At 42.4% G+C, this 22,856-nt stretch overlaps 1 protein-coding gene and 1 long non-coding RNA gene across 4 annotated transcripts in view; one reads left to right on the forward strand and one right to left on the reverse strand.

The window, feature by feature from the left end:
• Positions 1-21,176, forward strand: part of LOC104866335 — a 23,081-nt gene extending 1,905 nt beyond the window's left edge. Inside the window, exons 2-9 of one of the 2 annotated variants that reach the window (XR_002025549.2) lie at positions 299-332; positions 7,581-7,707; positions 8,385-8,453; positions 15,698-15,863; positions 16,374-16,427; positions 16,524-17,969; positions 20,578-20,642; positions 20,885-21,176. This is a non-coding gene — a long non-coding RNA (uncharacterized LOC104866335). The remainder of the gene's footprint in view (positions 1-298; positions 333-7,580; positions 7,708-8,384; positions 8,454-15,697; positions 15,864-16,373; positions 16,428-16,523; positions 17,970-20,577; positions 20,643-20,884) is intronic. The other variant, XR_002025550.2, reaches the window with a different exon arrangement.
• Tnr (tenascin R) overlaps positions 1-22,856 on the reverse strand; it is a 407,880-nt gene that overhangs the window by 344,570 nt on the left and 40,454 nt on the right. The window lies entirely within an intron of this gene.

Genomic DNA, 22,856 nt, shown 5'->3' on the forward strand with positions numbered 1-22,856 from the left:
TACATGTACACACAGGTGCAAACACACACACACACACACACACACACACACACACACAAATACACATAGTTTATTTCCTCAAGAAATTGGACAGCCCATGTGGCCTAATTGAGGATGATGATAGAAGCTTGTCTTAGAAAAATAAAGTTAATTCCCAGATCTTATAGGCAGCAAATGCCTGAACAAATACTGATCAAACATAGTCTAGAAGTGACCAGCCTAATAACCTTCAAGCCAGAGTGGCCCTGCCTTGAACAAGTGGATTTATGGAGTGATTTTCCTTTGCTGCCCTTGCCAGAGAGAAGATCTGAAGGCATCTGCAGTAGCCAAGGGTAAGTCCAGCAGGTGGAACTTCTCAGCAGCTTCCTCTGCTCATCTGTCCCCCTCCAATGCGGGCCAGCAGATGCGGCCCATTTTCTATCTTCAGTCCAGGCGGGACAATCACACAGAGAACTGTGCAGTTTCCCTGCCGGTACCTGTGTGGCTGTTTCCCGCCTCAGCCCAGACACCTGCAGCAGAGGAGGAGGGATGAGGCAGTGAAGGGACAGAAAAGAGGGGAGAGTGCATCAGAGTGTGTGAGGATGTGTGGGTGAGGAAACCCCAGGAGATCAGCTTCCAACAGTGATTAATTTAGTGGGAGAAAATAGATTCTCACTGCCAGCCACCAAGGCTGCAGCAGCCGACAATGAAGCAGCGAGCTTGGCTGGCAGGCAGCCTGGTCCTGTGAGCAGACAATTTGTGAGCTGCAAGCTCCTGCACCAATAGGAAACTATTGTAGGAACCAGGCCTCTCCTTGTGGTGGGAAAGGAGCCACCCTGCTCCTGGGGTTCACCTCCAGACCCCAGAAGTGCCAGATTTCCCATGCACACCAGTGCCTGGCCTGCACTACCCCAGGGATGACCGGTGGCACCTGCGTGCTGGGTGTCCCCCAGCCTGACCCAGTCACTGCCTGCTCTTTTAACACTCCATTTTGCTTTCTGGCATGGATGAAATGATAGTTTATCAAACATGAAGTCACTCATTCATGCATTCGTGCAAAGAAATGTTTCAAGTGTCCACTATGCCTCAAGTCCTGTGTTAGGCGCTGTAGTTATGTGGTGCACAAGATGGATACACACCCTGCCTTTGGAGGGGCAGTGAGGGAGACAGAATTAAATAAATGATGGGTGGGTTTTGTATATTTATTCCATAATATACACATGGTTCTGGTGTTCAAAGAGAGCTCATTAGAAGCATAAAGCCTAGCCAGGCACGACGGCACAGGCCTGCAATCCTGGCACTCTGGGAAGCTGAGGAAGGAGGATCATAAATTTGGGCCCAGCCTGGGAAACTTAGTAACTTAGGAGGTGCTGTCTCTAAAAAAATTATAAAGATGGGGTTGTAGCTCTGTGTGGAGGCACTGGGTTCAATGCCCAGTAGTACTACAAAAAAAAAAAAAAAAAAAAAAAAAAAAAAAAAAAAGGAAGAAGAAGGAAGGAAGGAAAGAAAGACAGACATCAGTATCATCTAGCTCAGCTTCACTTGGCATCTGAAGAAACCGAAGCCCAGAGAGGTCGCATAACTCCTTCAAAATCACACAGGGAGTGGATACAGCATACCACACCGCCGCAATCCAGAGAGACCCGATATGAATGAAACATCGTGAACAATCTTGCTGCATCTTCCTTGAATATCTACTCTGTCAAACTCTCCATGAAAATAAATGTTCTATAGTCAGCTCAGTTCAGAAAATGGCAGTTCTGCTAGGCTGACAGTGAACATGACAGCATTAAGAGCCCTGAGCTCTACGGGGGGGAACCCTGTGTATCACTGTTTACCCTCGTGTTTCCCAAACCACTCTGGCCATGGAAGCCCTTTACTTTGTGCAGCACCGCTTGATACCACCTGTTCATACTCCTCAGCATGTTGGGACACTCCAAATTGTACAAGTCTTGCTAGTTTACACATCAGACCTGCCCTGACTGTTTTTTTTTTTCCTGTTTTCTTTTTTGTCAAAGAACTTTAGTTCTTTGCCTCTAAGTTATATTAGATCTGAATTTTCATTCTCCTTCAACTCTCCAATACTTGTCACATATCTAAATAGTTCTTTCCCCTGTAATTCTTGGGTTGCCCATTCCTTTGAATTTTATTCACTTTGCTCTCTCTCTCATTCACGTCTGAGGACTTCATCTCTCCCCCCCACTTCAGTATTTGATCCTCAGTTTACTCCAAGCTTGCTTTTTCTGAGGTCATCAAGGAAAGGCACTGAAATTTCACTGATCACTTTCTTATGATAAATCACAAATCCTGTAACTAGCTCCTGAGCCTTGTCTACCAGTGTGTCTGACCAAAGAACAGTTCATTCATGTGTTCATACACTACTTGTTGAACATTAGATTACATGCCACACTAAAGCCCAACTTCCTACACTCTCTGGCTAGTTAATTCTGCTGGCTATAGAACTGTGGTAATAGGGTTAAGTTCATAGGTTTAACCTCTGTTGAGTCTAAAAGTTTCATTCTGCCCACAACCTTGTATCTTGACATTCTTTCCAACGGATATTCTTGGGCATGAAAAGGACAAAAGCAGAGCCTGTGTTTGGAAAGAAACAAGTCCAGACCTTGGAACTAGGGACACTTTTCCATTGAGTACATCCAACTAATAGCTCTTCCCTATATCAGCCTGGGCCCCAGTCATGTCCAAAACCATCATCCTCTGCAAAATTCATAATTAATTCACCAGGATAAAACTAACATGTCTTTTATTCCCTTTCACTCCAACAAACCTCATGTTTTTTTTTTTCCTGTCAGCTTTCTTATTTCTTTATTACCCCTGTGGCTCACCGGTATTTCTCATATTTCGTTTGCACCTGAAAAAATGAGAGAAGTGGTCTTAAAGAATGCCGGCGGTAGGATTATAGTGCTAAGGCCTCTTTCCCAAGAAACTTGCTACCACCAGATGTGAGACTGAATCTCAGTGTTGACTGCACTTGTACACTCATGTAGGCATAGACACACACACACACACACACACACACACACACACACAGTTTTTTCATAGAAAGAAAAACTCTAAAGTTGATTTAGCATTCATGGAATCCTTTGGGGAAATATTTTTGTGACATACTGTGTATTACTCCAGCTTTTCCAAGACACTTGGGAATATTTAAAATATGAGGCAAACAACACTCAGCACAGTCATTAGGAAGTGTTATGCAAAACATTAGTAATACGCCCACCAAACATTAACTTAAAAACCAGGTACAAACACTGGGTTTCTGAGATTCTTCATTTGTAAAGCTCATTTCCTTCACTTTTCATGAAGGATCCCTGATTCTTTTCCAGAAGTGGGGTGAGGGACGATGACGAACAATTACATCTGTGATCAGCCCCAGGCATTGTCAGGTCACTGTGGCAGGGGCTAAACCTTATCAGGCTCACAAAGTCCTTCTGGGCTCATCTCTGTCTGCTCTGGTCCCTTCCCTTTTTTCCTGGAATCAGTCCTACATTCCCTCTTCTAAGCCTTAACCAGAAGAGGGAAAAGCATCACTATTTCCCCTGACAAACATCATCTCACTTCTCTTTTCTCTCAAGTTTTTAAAATGTCTTAGAACCTGACTCCTACACTCTGCATCCTTCAAGGATCAGTCTGCCTACTCTGTCCTCTGCTACCACCTTTATCCCCGCATTATAGTCTTCTTACAAATGCTTATTTCTCCAAAAGCTCTATCTATATCCGTCTTATCAATTCTTTAGACCCACAAAAAGGAATCATGCTATAAGGACAGGAACACAGCATTCAAAATAAAAATGCTACTTCTCTTCCTGTCTTTTAGGTTTCCTTCTTCACTCAGCCACTTTCAGTTCACCTCTTCCCTACTTCTGAACTTTTTTAGACAGAGGCAAATCATGGTGGACCCCAAATGAAAAAAAGAAGCAATATGCTGAGACTCCCCTTCCTTTCTTCCCCAAAGACAAAGTGGGACTGAGTCCTGATCCAGTCCCCTGCTCCCCACACTCCAAGAAAACACTAACTGCAGACAGTGTGAGACAGATGCTTTTGTCAGGATCCCGTGTTTCAAGTAAGATACATCCCATATGGTTAAGGCCGAAGACAGCCTGGCCTGCCCCATCTTCCTCTGCCAGCAGCCCCCCACCCATATCCCCTTCCCCAGAACACATTCACGTCTCCCAACAAGCCAGGCATGAATACACCAGCCATCTTGAACACCAGGGATTTGGTGAAAGCGTTAAGAAGAAATGTAAACAATACATACTAATTGCTGATGTGACATAAGTTATAAATTAAACTACATGGAATACAGTGCTGAGCTCCTACCCCAGCTTCCACCATTGGCAAGATAAGAAAGCAGGCAACTCATAAAGAACAGAGCAGCTTCTAATGAGCACCTTTTGATATTTCAGTAACTAGGGCCCTAGATGCCTTACACCAAATAAGTCCTTAGCTCTGCTGAATGATGAGGCTCCAGAGCATTCTGGGCTTAGGATAAGGAAGAGGCCCCATCCAGGGTGGACTGCAGCAGAAAGCCACCTGCAGCCCAGGCACTTCAAAACTGGCCCTGTCTTTAGGAAAGGGAGCTGTCTGGGTAACCATGCTGAGGGTTATTGTCTCCTTTCATAAGGAAGCCCAGGAAATCTCTGTGCCCAGGGCATAGTTGAGTCAAATGAATGAACAGATGATTAAGGAAATGCTGAAGACCCCAAATACCTTTGCTACTTGCAAACCCCATCTTTGCTTTGGTTTTCTTCACTGAGTAGCCCAAGGGGGAGAGGGAGGTAGGGCCAGATAGAGGGGAGGGAATGGCACTGCCAACCAGTGGGCCTATGGGCCTTGCCTTGTCCAGCTACAAGTGATCAGCAAAGCTGGCTGTGACCTTTGCATGAGCTGGCTGAGTTTAACAGTTTCCAAAGTCAGCAGGTGAGGGGGTTGTTGTTGGGTGACATCAGTAACTTCTCCCTCACTCCTAGGCCAATTCTCTCTGAGTTGCCTATACCATATTATTTTCACCTTTCTAGTCCTCTCAGAGAAGTTTTTCTGTGCCACAAGGCCAAGGCCACATCTTTTATGATGAGAGCCAGAGATAAGACAGTGTTGTCAAAACCTATTTATTCATTCTGCAAGCATTGTGAGTTGACCGTGGCACCATGCTGGGCCCTGAGCATCTGTAAACAAATAAAACAAAACTGCTGGGGAGTGGGAGAAGGCACTCAGGCTAGTGGGAAGATGGGCAGCACACAGACATAACTGTCTAGGCACAGAGGCTCAAAACTCTGGGTGGCCTTGTGGCCTTGTGTCATGAACCTATCCACTGATGGGACATATGAAGCCCAGAGAAGACCAGAGGGGTGAGCTGGGAATCTTCAAGTGGCTCCTTCCAGGAGCTCTGTGCTTTTCATCAGGCTCTACAACAGCCTGGCTACACAGGGTAAACCTGGAAGGGTCCCACAGCCCCCCATCACCTCCTCTTTTGCTAAAACATGTCACAGGGACACCTGGTAGCATCAAATACCTTGTGTGTCCTAGCTTTTCTTCCATTGTTTGTATCACTAAGAATCCAAAGCGCCAAACACTTCTTGGATTAGAGGCCTGCAGGTTTCCAGGGAGGGCAGTGGTGCTGCGAGCAGCGCCATTTGCATCTTTCATTAATTAGTGCAGGCCATGGCTGGCCAGGCTGCCAGCTCTCCTGAATGCACATCTTCCTGAGGTGATAGAGAATCAATTGCTTTGATGCAACTTTTGGATCCTTGTTACAGCCCTGGCTTGGATCCCATGCAGTTCCTCAGACAGACATCAATAACCTTGCCTTTCATTGCCTTCATCAGCCTCCATGCCAGTCCCATTAGAATGCACCAATATTTATGTACATCTTAAGAGCACCACCAACAGCAGCATTATAAAAGGGTGGCCAGCGATGGGGGTGGGGTGGGATGGGGAGAGACTGCAGGTTGTGTTTTCTCTCCTCATTCTCCTTTTATTGACTCCCAGGGAAGACAACTTCTCTTCCACTGATTCTTTCTCTTCAGTACCTTGAGGCCTTGGTTTCCATTACTACCCAGAGATTCCATGTTAATAAAAATAAGTAAGACTTGCTGGAGATCCATGTTTGCCAAGGCACTCTACTTTCCACGCATTTATTATTTTTTTGCAAGTGTTGCAAAATTCAACAAGGTAAGTGGTATTGCTATTTAACAGATGAATAGGTGAAGGCTCAGAGTGGTTGATAAAGAAGTTCAACGTCAAACTGCTATAATCAAGGTTATAGGCAACATAATAAAGTCCCATGGTAATAACCAGGGTTTTAACTTATTTCTGGATCCAAACTGTATTCACTTTTACTCAATTACTTTGAGGTTCTTACAATTTAATACTTTTAATTGACCACCTACTATGTGCAAGGTACTATTATGGGTTCTGAGAATATCAGTGTGACTAAGACAGATATAAAGTCTTTCTTATAGTATTTGTACATTGTAAGACAAAAGTAAAATGCATAAACAAGAAACAATTACTTAGAGATAAGTGAATGCAGATAGTTAAAATAGACTGATGTGAGGTGAGGGGCAGGGTGGCTTCTTTTAGATTGGGCCCCCTGGAGGAGTTGGCAGTCATACTGAGTGATGAATAGACCCTCCTAAGGCACAGCTTGGCATGCCAGGGGAGGAGAGGATGGGGGGGCTTGTGCAAGGGCAGGGGAGCAGCAAGGCTGGTATAGCAGTTGAAAAACGAAGAGGTAGAAGGTGGCAGCAGCACTGGGAGCACTGGCTTATGACCCAGGGGAAGCCATTTGGATTTAATTTTGATTATGATAAGAAGTCACTGGGCTTGATCTGGTATAATTAGTTGGCAGTCTCTCTGGCTTTGTATGGAGAGGTATTAGAGTGGAACACAAGAAGAATCAGGCAGAATTAGTCAGAGGCTGCAGTCTTGGTGCCTGAGGCTAAAATGGGAGTCCCTGAAGGAATAAGAGAAGTGTGAACACACCCCAGGTGTGCTTAAGAGGTAGCATACATTAGACTGACTAATGGATTGGGTGTGAGGTGTAAGGAAGAGAGAAGAATCCAAAGTTCCTCCGGGTGCCACTGGGGACTGAGCAAGTTGGTGTATCACCATGGCATTTGTTAAAATGAGGCGTGTCTGGTGATGGTATGTTGTGGGATAGGGGTGGGGGAGTCCGGAGTTGTGCTTGGGCCTTTTAAGACTAAGACTTTAGAAGTTAATGAAGCATTTGTATGGGAGGAACTAGATATCATCATGGAGAACATACACCTACAGGAAAAAAAAGAGTCCAGTTGTACCCTGGCCATACCTTGACACTTAAAAGTAGAAGAAAGGATGACTCCATAGAGCAGGCTAAGAATCAGAGACCAGCAGGAAAGGGAGGAACCCTGGAGAGCCTGCTGCCAGGACACTGAGAGTTTTAGAGTTTCCTGTGACAGCAATAGTAAAAGAAGGAGAAATAGGAAAAAGGTGGTCACAGTTGTACGAAAAGCTCATTATGTGCCAGACCCAGTTCTAAGAGTGTCCTTTGTCCTATTACCAAAGCAAGCCTAAGTAGATATATCGTTCTCTCCATTTTACAGGTGGGACAATTGAAGCAGAGAGAGCCTACCTGAAAGCAAGATGATCTTTCTATGCCTTGTGCTCACAAAATAAGCAATGGCCCAATTCCTTCTATACTCCCTAAATCAGCTTCTGAGACTCAAACAGGTACTGACTGAGTTCTCTGGAGGTCCTGTCCTTTCTCAGCCTTGAACTTGGTTTATTAATCTCTTTGTCGGTTTCAATGCTCAGATAAGGGAAAGTCTGGTAGCTTAGCTGACAGATGAGCAGGCTGCTGCCATAGAGCGTAATCAAGTTTTTTCATTTTGTTCTCTTCTCCAACATAAACCTTTCTCTCCAGGCCCATCCTCTGCCCAGCTGCTAGACCCACTGAATGATACCCAGCAGGGGCCTTGCCACCTTGAAACCGTTCCAAGTTCTTTCTCAAATCTTTTCCAAGTCTTATCTCCTCGGAGGGGGCTTCCCTCAAAAGGTTATCCACCTTCATTTCTATGATCCCTCAGAAATTATTTCAGATTTAATTAATTTTCATACTTAATTAGGTTCAATTTTGCACTTGGTATTGGCAAAGTAGTTGGGTTCCCCTGACATTTTTGTCAGTCAAAAATGTTATTAGCAGAGGTGGAAATAGCAACAAAGGGAGAAAATGTGTCCCTTGATATATGGGAAGGGCTGGGAGAGGGCAAAAAATGCTATTAGGTGCCAAAGAACCTAAGAATACTATTAGGTACCGAAGCATGGGTCCAGGCTGGGTCAGAACATGGAGAGTCTGAGGAAGGCCAGGCTCTCCACCCCCACAGTGTGTGGGACATGATCTCATGCAGCTAGACATGGGCCTGACTGATCCTCCAGAGAGCAGGAATGGGAGTCATCTGGGAAGAGAGCCCACTGCAGTATCCTTTTGACTTGGTTCTTGTCCCATCCATTTGAAATGGACTAAATTTATTTGTGCACAGGAAACCTGCCCTAGAAATGGCCAATATAATTCAAAAGTGCTCTGAGTTCTCTTCAGCCATCTCACCACCTTTTTAAAAATTTTTATGGAATACAATCATAAGCCATGTCGCAGAGTGTTTTGACTGCTTTCTTGCCCTTAACTTATTCTCATATACATGATACCAGGTTTTATAAAGACCTAGCTAAGTAATACTTTCAAATTTAGTGTATGGAAAAACTGACTGATGAAGCTTATAAAGCCAATATTTGTATGCACCAAAGTCTTTTCATCCCCATGCACTTTTCTCTCTTTATTCACACCATATCACCATGCAACCTCACCCAGGTCCTCTCTTAAGACAGCATCTCTCTGCCAGTGACTTACTGACTTACACCTGAAGCACAGACTTCTCCTCTCAGTCTTACAAGGATGCATTACACAATATTTCAAGAGGTATGTTGACTTGGTTGATTACTAGGTTCCTCAACGTGGCACACCCACCACAAGTCCATGATGTCATCACTGCCTCTAAAAGTAGACTTGCTTTATTACTCTATCCCAGCAATAGCTTCACCACCATCCAGGTATAGAAGCCACAAATCCAGGTATCATCACCAACTCTCTCTTGCTATTGCTCTTTATAGGCAATTTATCCAGTCCTAACAATTTTGCATTCTGATTGTGTCTTGTATCCATCAACTGTACTTTGTCTCTAGTGCCTCCACCTTGATCCAAATACCCCTCACCTCTCACCTTGGCACTATAAGGATTTCCAGTCAACCTAATACTCCTTCTCCCTATAACTGAATCCCAAAATGCAAATCTGACAGTGCCACCCCTATGCTCAACTTACTGCAATTCTTCCCTATTGCTCTAAGAATACCAAAGTTTTAATATTAAATACTCAATGTGTGCCCCCAAATTCATGTGTTAAAGCCCTGTTTACCACACTCCACTACCAAAAATTAGCTGTATTTGAAGAATGGGTCTTTAAAATGCTTATTTAGGTAAAATGAGGTCAGCAGGAGGGTGCAAGTCTAATATCCTTATTGGAAGAGAGGACCAGGACACAGATGAACAGAGGGAAGACGATGTGAATATGGGGGAGAAGGCAGCATTTAAAGCCATGTGTAGTGGCCTTAAAAACCCTGCTGATACTTTGACCTCAAACTTCTTTCCCTACAACTGTGAGCAAATCACTTGCTATCGTTGAAGCCATTAAATCTGCGGTGCTTTGCTATGGCAGATTTAGTGGATCAATACATCCTAACATGGCTGCAAAGTCCTCCTCAGCTTGTGTGGTGGCTGTGGATTGTTTTGCTACTGCTCCTTTCCAAAGATGGAGCCTAATTCTCATCCCTTTGAGCATGGGCTATACTTTAAGGGCTTGCTTCTATAAATAGAAGATGGCTATCATGACAGTTTGTGGCTTCCAAGAAGACATAGCAGTATTATGGATTACTTCTTGTTTCCATCTCTTAGCTTGTGCTTCAGAGGAAGCCAGCTCTCATGTTGCAAAGACTCTCAAAGAGCTCCATGTGGCGAGGAATAAGGCCTCCTGCCCACACCCAGGGAAGTTAGCATATCCCACAGTACCAAACAGGAGCTGCCGCTCTTAAATGTCTTGATTGCAATTTAAGAGGGACACTAAGTCAGAACTGCTCAACTAAGCTGTTCGGCTTTTCCTAAGCCACACAAACTATGATACAATCAACATTTGTTGTTTTAATTTTCTAAGTTGTGGAGAAATTTATTGCACAGTAATGTATAACTGCCACAGCTTGACTCTATTTGTCTTAGCTTGTGTCTCCTGTCTCCTATTGTTCCTAAAGCCCTCTTTCTATACTTTTTCTTACTGAAGACTATACATCCTCTTGAGTAGATTTCCAGCATTATTTTGTAAGAGAAATATTTAAAGTGCTGTCTTTAAAATGTGATACTTCCCTAGATCTCAGTAAGAAGCCCACGTGGACCAGTGCAGCAGGGGTGCATGCAGATCCCTAAAAGGGCCCCGCCCAGACACCAGAAGCTTGGGCACACAGGCCTCAGCCAAAGACCTGTTTGGAAAAGAATTTTTCAGGTGCACAAGCAATAGCCAGAGGCCTGCCTAGATACTATTGACAAGTGTGCACCGACCCCAGCCAGAAGCCTGCTTAGACACTAATGACTTGGGTGCACACCCCGCAGTCAAAGGCCCTCCAAGACAAGAGATAACACAGGTAAGCAGGCCCCAACCAGAGTGTGCACAGGCCCCAAACAGAATCTGGCCTGGACAACAGAGCAGCTCAGGGATCCAGAAGGCTTCCTTTCTGAACCCAGGAATTGGTGCACTGGTGAGCAGCAGAGAGAAGGCCTTTCTGAGGCTTGTTGAGAATTGAAGCCCTCTGGGCAAGCAAAGAGTCATTCAACAAAGGCACAGCAGGCTGCAACTGTTGAAATGAGAAGACTCATAAACAAGTCTCAAAACCAGACTCACAGATCACCTAAGGCAACCCCAAAGGGAAATGAGATGGAACAATCTAATACTCAACCACCTGAACTTCCTGAACTGGCAATGAAAGAGGATCTGGAAAAAATGAAATCAGAAATAATTTCTCATATAACAACAGATATTGTATCCATAATGAAAGACATGACTAACAAATTTAGAGCACAAGCAGATTAAAAAAAAAATTGGGGCGCTGAGGAACATAATGGAATCCCAACATAGCAAACAAATGGAATCCATGAAACAGATGCAAACAGATATCCAGGAGATTAAAAACTCCACTGAAAGTTTACACAGCAGAATAAGCCAATGTGAGGACAGAATATCAGACATAGAATGCAGTATTTCAATTAATGACCAGGAAAAGAAAAATTTCTTAAAAATAGTAAGGGATCATGATAAATCAATCCAGCAGCTACTAGAGAATGCAAAGAAGACCATAAGACTGATTGGAGTCAATGAAGAAACAGGAGAGAGTGCAAATGACATTTAAAAAAAGTGTTCACAGAAGTAATGGCAGAAAGTTTCCCAAGCAGGAAAGAAAACTTGACATACACATAAGTGAGGTATATAAGACTCCAACTAGCTGTGATAAAAAAATCTATACCTAGACATATAATAGTTAAAATTCCAGAAACTCAGCAGAAGAACAACATCCTATAAGCAGTTAGAGAAAAGAAACAAATCACATACAAGGGAGAGCCCATCAGAATCACAGCAGACATCTCAACATAAACCCTCAAGTCAAGAAGAGCATGGAGTGAAATATTTCAAGCCCTAAAAGAAAACAACCTTCAATATCTATACCTAGACATATAATAGTTAAAATTCCAGAAACTCAGCAGAAGAACAACATCCTATAAGCAGTTAGAGAAAAGAAACAAATCACATACAAGGGAGAGCCCATCAGAATCACAGCAGACATCTCAACATAAACCCTCAAGTCAAGAAGAGCATGGAGTGAAATATTTCAAGCCCTAAAAGAAAACAACCTTCAATTCAGATTGATGTACCCTGCAAAACTATCTTTCAAAATTGATGGATAAATAAGATACTTTCCAAACAAACAGCACCTGAGGAACTTCATAACTTCCAAACCAGCACTCCAAAAAATGTAAAACAATATCTGAGAAAAAGACAATGAGGATCACAACCCCAGGAAGCAGAATGAATCCATCAGGCAAGATAAGAAATTAAATGCAAATGGGGCGAATCCAACAAGCAAAGGTAACAACAAGGATGTCAATACATATCAGCTATAACCATCAATGTTAATGGTCTCAATTCACCAATCAAAAGGAACAGACTGTCCGAAAGGGTCAAGAAGCAAGATTCAACAATATGCTGCATACAAGAAAGACATAATTCAAAAAGAAATTCATAGACTGAAAGTTAAAAGGTGGAAAACAATACTCCATGTGACAGGAACCCCCCCAAAAAAAAGCAGGAATAGCTGTCCTATTTGCAGATCAAATGCATTTCAAGCCAACACTAATTAAGAGAGACAAAGAAGGACACTATATCCTTGTAAAGGGAATAATCCAAGAGGAAGAGATGACAATCATAAATATATATGCACCAAATACTAGTATATACAACTATATTAAACAAATACTAACAGACATGAAAAATCATGTAAACACTAATACAATAGTAGTGGGGGACTTCAGTACTCCACTGTCACAAATACCTAGATCAGCTAGGCAAAAAATAAACAATAAAATATTAGAACTCAAACTCTTCAACAAATGGACTTAACAGATGTTTACAGTGTTCTACCCCACAAAATCAGAATACACATTCTTTTCAGCTTTATATGGGTCTTTCTCCAAAATAGATCACATACTTGCTCATAGAACATGTTTAAGTAAGTACAAAGGAATTTAAGTTATCCCCTGTATATTATCAGTGCATTGAGCAATGAAATTGAAAATCAATAGCAAAAGAAACCACAAGAATTTCATAAACACATGGAAATTGAATAACATGCTTCTGAATAATCAATGGGTCATAGGAGAAATCAGACAGTTTCTACAATTAAATGACAATGTCAATACAACATATCAAAATCTATGGGACACAATGAAAGCAGTCTTATGAGGAAAATTCATAGCAATGAATTCTCATATTAGGAAAACAGAGCAAGCTCAAATAAATAATCTAACAGTGGTGGAAGCATAGACTGGTACAACCACTGTGGAAATCAGTATGGAGATACCACAAAAAACTAGGGTTAGAGGTCCCATTTGATCCAGCTATTCCCCTGCTGGGTATCTTCTCAAAAGAATTGAAAGAGTCATACCACAGTGATATATGTGCACACATGTTCATAGAAGCACAGTTTGTAATAGCTAGAAATTGGAAACAGCCCAATTGCCCATCAACTGGAAGCTGGATAAAGAAAATGTTTCTTTTTAAATAAAATGGAGTACTACTCAGCCATAAAGAATGATAAACTAGAGACATTTATAGAGACAAAATGGATGCACAATGAGGCGATACTCTTCAGTGAAATAAATAGGACATATGTGTAAATACTGACTAGCTTCTCTGAAAGTGTAAATATGGATTAAAATGTATAATAGATGATATGAAATGAGAAGCAAAGGTCCAACTGGGGAGGAGAAGTAAGAAGGGTAGGGGAAAGGAAAGAAGGAAAAGGAATAAAAATGAGAAAAGGAAAAAATGGAAACAAAATCTTTGTGAGTAGGGAGGGGTGGAGGGGCTGAAGGGAGAGCAAGGGAATGGGGAAAAAAACAAGATCCAAAATATATCATGTAAACGTACAAATTCCAAATAATGAATGTCAGTATATTATAACCTAAAAAGTACAATAAACTTAGTGGGGGAAAAAAAAACATGATCCTTCCTTTCAGAACATTTTCTTCAAATCATTATGATTTGTCCATTGATGCCTGGCTTCCTGCCTCTGTAGCTTACAAGCTCCTTGAGGCCAGAAATGGTACTGGTTTATTTTGTCTCTATGTAACTTTACCACATAGCTCATAAACAATCGTTGGGAGGGTGGATGGATATTAGCCACTGTGTTCAAGGAACGAGTGTTATATTTCACAACTGTTCTTCTGTTAAGTCTCCTGGTTGCAGAATCTAAAAACACTGTCAAACACAATGCAGCTAAACACAAGTGAACTCGGCTCAGAAATCTGTTCAAGAGCTGCTCATTCATTTTATGGCATTAAAATATTATTTTGTCTTCCTTTATTGTCTTTGTAAAATTTCTTCTCAACATCTCATTATGTCATTGTTTATCAGTGGAGAAGAGTAGGATTCTTTTCTGAATCTGTAGTGGATAACAATTTGAAGGAACATGTAGGTTGATGGAGCGGGAGGGTGGAGTTACCATTACTTCTCTTTGCAGCTAGCTATGCGATGTGATTAAATGGAGAAGCGCTGTAACAAGCCAGTGCTTCTAGCCTAGAGACACAGCCAAACAGATGACACATGGCAAGTAGTTTGCCTTAATTCAGCAGCCTCGCGAAAGAAGGGCAAATAGAAATGCTGGTTATGAACTGGATTGTCTTCCTTCTATAGACAGTATTTTAGCAATTCTAGTGAAGGAGGCCCTAAACCATTTTTTAAATTGAGTTTATTGGTACATTTTAGGAATACAGTACAGTTACAGTCATTATTGGGATCTTGTACCTTTACATGACAGGTCTTGGTTCTCATGTTTTCCCCTTGTCCCTGCCCTCCCTTCATCCCCTCCTCCACTCCCCACCTTAACCATTTTTTAAAAACATAAATATCATGCCTGTAATCTCAGATACTTGGGAGGCTGAGGCAGGAGTAATGAGAAGTTGAGGCCAGCCTGGACAATTTAGCAAGATCTTAACTCTTGAAAGGGCTGGAGTTGTAGCTCAGTAGCAGAGCACTTGTGTTATATTTGGAAGGTCTTAGGTTTAGCCATAGGGCTGTAAAAACACAAATAAGTAAATATAATAATTTTAAATAAAATAAATTTTATAAAACAAGAGTGTTAGTAAGTCAAACTATCTGCATGTAGGGCTGGCTTGCCTATTTTAAATTTGTGCTGCAAGTGTTACTCATGAATGATACTTCTTTAAAAGGAAGAAAAAAACAAGGACAAGCCTGTTTATCTTGAGCCTCTTATCTCAGACTGTTTTGCATGTATATGTATGTACATATATCTGTAATTTCTCCCTAGGTCCAGGAAAGCCAGACTCAGTAAGAGCTTTTATTCATTATTTAATCAAGGAAAGAGCTTTAACTCAAACAAGAGAAAGATAGGGAGGAGGTGAGGGGGGAAAGAGCCATCAGGCTGGAGCAAAAGAGGCTGGGCAAGAGAGAACATTTTTATAAACAGACTCTTGAGGTAAAAACCTGAACAAAGAGCAACAAACAGCTCCTTTCTATGTCTTTTTTTCTTTCTCTCTTAAAGCTCATGACAGACTCAATTCCCTTCCTGCATAATCTCTTCTCATTTCTTTCTGGAGCAATGTCAGTGCGCTGAATACAGAAATACATCACCACTTGTTTCCCCTTAAAGTTGCTCCTTCCTCAAGCTGTAGACAGAGGGTAGAAAATCCCAGCCCGACCCTCACATGGATGACAGCCTCCCAGCTTACCCAGCCCCATCCTTGCCTTCTCTACTACAGTTAATTTCAAATCCTGGAACTGTTTCCACCCTAAGGACTCTGAGATATTTTCCATAATCTAATTAATTTTTCAAGGAGCAAATGGCGGCTCATAGTCCCTCTAAGTTCCACTGGGTGAGAGGACCCAAGGAATCCATCCACTCATGGACCTAACTCAGGCCCAGATGAATGCCGTGAGAACCCAGCACACACCACGCCTCATGCCCACGCACTCTGCTTTCAGTCTCACAGTACCCACGAGGTAGGTATTGCTGTGTTCATTTTACAAATCAGGGGATGGAAGCTTAGAGGAAGAATTTTGTGTGCCTGTCAAGAAACCTAACTTTGATGTCAGCCCTGCCTTTCCACCATGATAAGCTCTCTTCTCCAGTGTTTCTTGCCTTTTCCATCAAAATAGTCTCCCTGATAATATTCCTTATTGGCCTAAACCAGTCTCTCCTTATTTTTTCCATTGGTGGGACTTTCTTCCCTCTTTTACTTCTCATTAATTCATTAATTTGGCAACTACATGGTGTGATTAAAATATAGTGCATGCTTACAATTTTTAAAAATGTACTACAGTAAAAGATCGATTGCTGTTAATCCCCCTCAAAATTCTCCCACACTTCAAACATTCCACATTGTATTTCCCACTTTTTTGAAGCAGCTCTGAAACTAAATTGAGGGTCTGCCTCAATTTTCTGAATTGATTCAAAACATTAACAGCTATTTCTGTCAAATAAAAATATTACAATGTGTCCTTATTCACTAGATCTGGTACTCTGGGACTTCTGGCTCTGGTCCAAAGTCAAAATGACCATGGAAGGTAAATGTCTTTTACTCTAATAAAATTTAAACATTCACCATATTGTTTGAGCACACCTCATACTTACTGAGCACCTTTTTTTTTACTTCCTGCCAGGGGAGCCGTCCTAGGGGTGCTTGCATTCTAGTTTAAGAAGACAGATGAACACGCAAACACATTCGATGTCAGGTGTCAGTAAGTGCTAAGTAAGGAGAAAAGACTGACCGGGACATGGAGGACAGAGAGCACTTGGGGCGGGGAAAGGTCTTGCTCTCGATATGGGAGGTCAGAGAAACCACACTGAAAGAGGAGGTGCTCAAGAGAAGATATGAGGAAGTGAGGAATTCAGCACTGTGGGAAGAGGGACAGCAAGGGCAGAGATGCTGAAGTCCTTGGGGGAGTTTGGGGAGTCCATGAGGAGGCCAGAGTGGCAGGAGCTATGGTCAACGGTGATGGATTGGTGAGGCTAGAGTGAGAGAGCCAATTGAGGGGGGACTGGGCCAGCACTGGGGGTGGGGCATAGATAGCACCTCCACTTGCAACAACTTGTGAACTGGAAAGTTCCCGGAGGCTGTCGGCAGAGAGATGGTGAGCTCTGACAGGATCCCTCTGACTGCTGCATGGACTGGGTGTAGGAAGTAAGCTGAGTGGCAGGAAAGCCATCTGGCAGCTCTGCAGAGAACTACGTGCAAGTTGGTGGAGAGAGGGGATGTGATGAGGAGTGTGATTTTGGAGCTATTCAGAAAGCGAAACCAACAGAGTCTGCCAATGGCCTGGATGTGGGGTGTAAGGAAAAAAGAGGCCAAGATGACTTCAAGGTTCCGGTCTGAGAAACCAGAAGAAGGGGATCACTGCTACTGAGAAGGAGAAAATGACAAAAGGGGGAGCATCAGACAATAGAGAGGGAAGTGGGACAAGAAACAGTGAAGTAGAAAGTAGGTGAATAAATGGACTAGAAAAACGAAGCCCAATAGTCCACTGGAACTTGAAGGCTAATTTCATGTTGGTGGCCGTGAGTTTTAAAGTGCCCATTAGGGGTGTTGTTTGTTTGTTTATTCTCTGATCATTTTAAGTTACAGTTGCATAAGTCTGGAGTAGACAGAGGGTTGGATTTGACCAAGTTGGGGATTTGTTCGCTAGTGCAATGAAGAACCAGGGACAGGTGAGAGAATGAATTTACGCAGAGAAGAGATGCTTATGAAGAACAATAATGTTTACAGAAGGGGGAACATTAATCTGGTATGTCAACTTCCTTGGACTAAAAAAGGCTTTTAGCTGATTAGTAAGCATGTTCTGTGGTGTGTCTGGGTGGGACTTGGAGGCATGGTCTTGGGTACTGTTTGGTCTCTTTCCCACTCCTCTCTGGTACTGTTTCCCTGCCCTGCTTCCTTACTACCTTGAACTAAGCAGCTTTGTTCCAGTGTTCCAGTCTTTCACCTTAACATCCCTTGGAGCCAGCCCATCATGGACTGAACCCCTCAAAATCATGAGCCAAAGTAACCCTCTCATCAAGTCGTGGATGTCAGTGTGTCTCAGCCACAAGGACACTGACTCATGCAGGAGGTAAGAGAGAAGGCACAGCAAGACAGGGTGTGGGTCAGTAGTATGTTGGCTGACAGGATCAGCAGGCTGTAGATGTTCGCAGGGTGAAAAAATTGCTGGAGCAGGGACAGTAGAGTGAGCTCAATGAACAGAAGGTGGTGGGTGGCCACAGAACAAAAGGTTTAAAATAGGGATTACAGATGGAGTGTGGACATTGATAGTAAAGGGTTTACAGGAATGAGTATGGACAGGGAGGACGCCTAGCATTACCTTCCCTGACTCCTCCTCCATGTGCCTACCTCTTTCTCTTCAGCTTATGTGTGTTTCCAAGAATCCTCCCTCTTTCTAATATTTACTATTTTTTTCTTTTTTTTAAATTTTTTTTCCAGCTTTAATTGAGTCTATTGGTACATTTTAGGGATACAGTACAGTTACATTCATTGTTGGGATCTTGTACCTCTACATGACAAGTCTTGATTCTCATTTTTTCCCCTTACCCCTGCCCTCCCTTCACCCCCTCCTCCCCTCCCCATCTACAAACACTTTATTTTCATCTTTTCATTCTCTCACATTTTTTCTTCTCCCTTATTCTAATATTTACTATTAATGACTGATGCAAATCTAACTCATCTACCCTCCCCCTACTGGTCCTGACTTGTGCTAGTCAGGATCCTCTGAAAAGTGGGATTAAGCATGCTAGACTTTCTTTGGGGAAAACAACAGTGCAGGAAGAAAGAAGGAGGGAGCTTGGGAAGACAGGGACAGCTGTCAGGCCACCATCACGCCTAACTTAAATGAAAGAGAGAGAGAGAGAGAGAGAGAGAGAGAGAGAGAGAGTTCGGAAGCATCTGAATAGCTATGCAGTCTAAGGGAGAGTCAAAGGTTTTATGAGGCTGCTGGGAGTCCTCGGCCTGAAGGTGTCTGTCAGAGGGGAACTCATCCCAGAAAGAGGCTACCTTAGCCAGCCTGACACACTTAGTCCTGGCTGAAAGCAACCTGTGAGAAGCTTGCGGTCAAGCTAATGCAGCAGTGAGTTTCAGAGTCCAGCAGCTGGATCCTTGGTCAGTTATGCTGCCCATTATTGCAGTCTGATGGTACATAATCTCATGGACACCACACCACTCCAGTGGCAGAGCTCAGGAGTGAGATAACTGCTCTGTTTTTATTTATTTATTTTGGTACCAGGGATCAAACTCGGGACCTTGGGCTTGTGAAGCAGGCAGCGGATCCACTGCGCTAAATCCCCAGCATGAGATAACTAGTCTTAAACTCGCTGTCTTGTACTGTTTATCCCTTTGCTAAGATCTGAGTGCTGGGCCCTCTTGAGAGGAGCTTGGGACAAAGTACAGCCCCTGGTTTCCTTCACACACAGTGGCGGTCTCCACACTGCCTCGTCTTTAAGGAAGCTTTTGTGCCTGTGAGAAGGGTACACTGTGCATGCTGCCTGCAGCACTGGGAAAATGGGCACACACAGTGGGTTTGCAAGAGCTGAGTTTGGAGAGAAGCAGTGTAAGGTATTCCACACGCACAAGCAGGATCAGGAGCCTCGCTGGATTCCACTGATCACTCCTCTGCTGGTTCCAGCAGACTCCATGGCTCCACTGAAGGGCCATTTCCTCCTATTTGCCATTTTTCATGTCCTGTTATATTCTTGGTCCCATATTTCCTACTCATCCACAGATGAAAATTCAGCCTTCACAAAAATCTCACCTCAAAGGTTTTTAAGTCTGTTTTCTCAGCCTACCACCCAAATAAATACCCATGTTCAGCCTCTGGAATGTTTGCGTCATCCTCACTAAATGTACCTTTGATTTCTCTTTCCCTCTGCAATTCTTTTCACTCCATATCCCTAGATGACACCTGGTATGTAATTCATGCACTATCCCTCTAGTCTTCCCTGTCCTTTTTACGCCTGCTGCCAACATGGTTCATGCTCTAGTTATTCCTCTCCTCCACCAACACAATTTATTGCTTCTTGCCTTTGCAGCTTCTCTTTTCATCCCTTTCCTCTTTGCTTCCCTGCACACCATCCTACCACTGTGCTCCTGCCTCTCCTCACTCCATTTCCACTCTTCTGTCTTTACCACCAAACTGGATCTCACAGATCCACTTGCCCGACTCACCACTGGTTCTTACTCCAGCCTTGAATAATTCATGGACCTCAAAGCTATCATCTTCTCTAAAAGAAAGACAAAAACAAAATCCCCTTCTAAAGGCCGCACCAATAACAACAAATCCATAATCCTTCTCAGCCCCAGATGGCATGAGCCATATTGCATGCACCCACAAGGGTAAACTGTTTGAGATTCGAGCTAAGGAGCAGAGAATAGCTTCTATAGGTGGCTTTCTGAAAGTTACCCATTGGTAAGTAGCAGAGCTAGAACCCAGGTTTGTGATACTAGATCCAACATTACTTGAACTATATCAACAATGCTTTGATGAAGAAGAAATCCCATCCTTGGGTGAGAGTGTGGGTCTTCAACAATTCCAGATTCCTGGGTGTTGGAGGACTGGTTAGAAATCCCATCCTTGGGCCCATCCTCAGGTTAATGAGTCACAATCTGCATTTTAATAAGAGCTCAGCTGATTCATATATATATATGAATCAGCTGAGCTCTTATTAAAATAGATCGCCCCAATTCAGAGAACTTCAGCCGCACCAACCAACTCCAGCTCAGAGGCTTCAGAACACAGGTATGTAGTGGTCAATTTATAGTGGTGTGCAGAGAACTCTATGTGGTACAATAGATGGTGAATCAATTTTACTTACTGACAGACTCATTAAACAGTCATTTCCCTTAATTATTTTTGTCTTTTATAAATGGCTATTTAAGTTACTCATTGCCCAGGGTTTTCTTCAAAGGAGGATAATCTAAAGGTGACTCCAAGACACAATTTGTGGCTATTGTATCTTTCACATGCTCATGACCCCACAGTGGATTTTCCAGGCATGAGAAGAATGGAATAAATATAGGCAAATCAGAAACACAGCTCCTGATCTGCACCTCACCCACCAAGACACCTGCACAATGCTCTGAGCTATTCTTAGACTGACATGCCACCTCTGGATTGTCACCCAACCAGCATTCATTGTAATCCAAAGAAAGAGAGGCCTGGAAACATATAATGGAAATGAATAAGCACCTCCCAACTTCCAGACTCCGAGACAGGAAGAAAGCATCCTTGGTGGATGGGTGGCCTGGAGGTCTCCTAAGAAGAAAACTGGGGAAGGACAGTATCTGGTTATCTCATGCTGAAGCAAAGCAAAGAGTTACAGATGCACTCAGACAATCACACTTCTAGGCACAGCAGGTGTGTGTGCATTCTTAGTATTACTAAAAAGGAGCTTGAAAGCAGTGACTATAGTTCCACAAGGTCTGGGTTTTGCTATGAGTGCACCTGCCCAATACGCATAGAGAAACACCTGGACTCATTAAACGTTCTGTATTTCAGGGTTGTTCTGGAGGAATATCAAATGAGGAAGTAGATTTCTTCTTCCTCTCCAGCATGAGAGTGTGCACAAACACATAAAAAAAACCTTTTGGTTCTGCCTACATTTAAGAAGCACAATTATTCCTAAAGTTTTCCTTTCGCTACCACAGACAGCTTCCTGCTCAAATATAGTAACCTAAAATATCCGTCTATAATTCTTAGCGTCTGCTCTGTACAGAACACCATATTTTGACATTCCAAGAAAAAAAATTAATTAAAAAAGGAAGGAAAAGGAGGAAAAAGGAATGGAGGGTAGGAAGACTAAAATATTCTCTGGGGGTACTGTCTTCATTGAAAAGCTAATAATGCATAAACATTAAAAAATATTTACATTGGCAGATTCTTATGTTGGTTAATTGATACTCTGCATATTTTTAGTATAGGACTGTTGGCAACAGCAACTGAAAACAATTAGTAATGCATTCATTATATACCAATTTATTGTAAAGGTTAATGGCACTTTGTTTTGAATAAAATCTCTACTAACCCTTCTGTGATCTGGGATGTTATTTTGCATTTTGTGCAAACCTGAATAGTTTTTCTTATACCTTGCCCAGTGTGTAGTTCAGATATATCATTAATTAAAGATTATTTGCTGGATGAATGAATCCATGTTTATGTTTTATGAAAATTTCTTGAATGTCTACAAACATTTTCAAATTTCATATATTCTACATTTTATTAGCTCAGGTGCCATCTAGACTCAGTTAATACTTGGCTGCGCTGATAATTTTATTTATGATACAACGGCACCTTGGTTCACCAACTTAATTCTTTCCACAGTGCTGGTTGCAGCTGAATTGCAAGCATAGTACATGGAGCGAATTCTGCAATCAGAATGATGGGAAGAATTAAGCTCATGAACTGAGGCACCACTGTATAAGTAATGATCCATCACTAAGAAGTCAGAATGGAATCATGTCCTGAACTGCAAATCAGTAAACTATCCATTATAAAGATAAGGAAAAGATATGAAGAAGTAATTTATTTTAAAAAAAGAATGCATATAAATGTAAAAAAAAAAATGTTCCCCCTCACTAACAATCATGGAAACACAAATTAAAACACCCAGGAGATACCATGCTCAATCTACCAGATGGGCAACCATCAGAAGAAATGGCCTGGTGTGTAAGGGCATGAGCTCTAAAGTCAAGTGGAAAAATGGATGGAACTAGAGGATATTAGAGTAAGTAAAATAGGCCAGACACAGAAAGACAATGTACAAATAAATAAATTAACAAGCAGAGGCAACCTAAAAGTAAACGAATCATTATTAGAGACTGGTAAGGGTGAGCGATTGTAAGTCAGGGGGAAAAAAGAGGGTAGATGGATGTGGTCAAGGATACTGAATGCATGTATAGAAATAGCAAATAGTGAATCCCATCAATTTGTGCCATTAATATATGTTAATAATAA

This window comes from Fukomys damarensis, unplaced genomic scaffold, assembly GCF_012274545.1.
Source record: "Fukomys damarensis isolate Sample0158 unplaced genomic scaffold, DMR_v1.0_HiC HiC_scaffold_11, whole genome shotgun sequence".
NCBI lineage: Eukaryota > Metazoa > Chordata > Mammalia > Rodentia > Bathyergidae > Fukomys > Fukomys damarensis.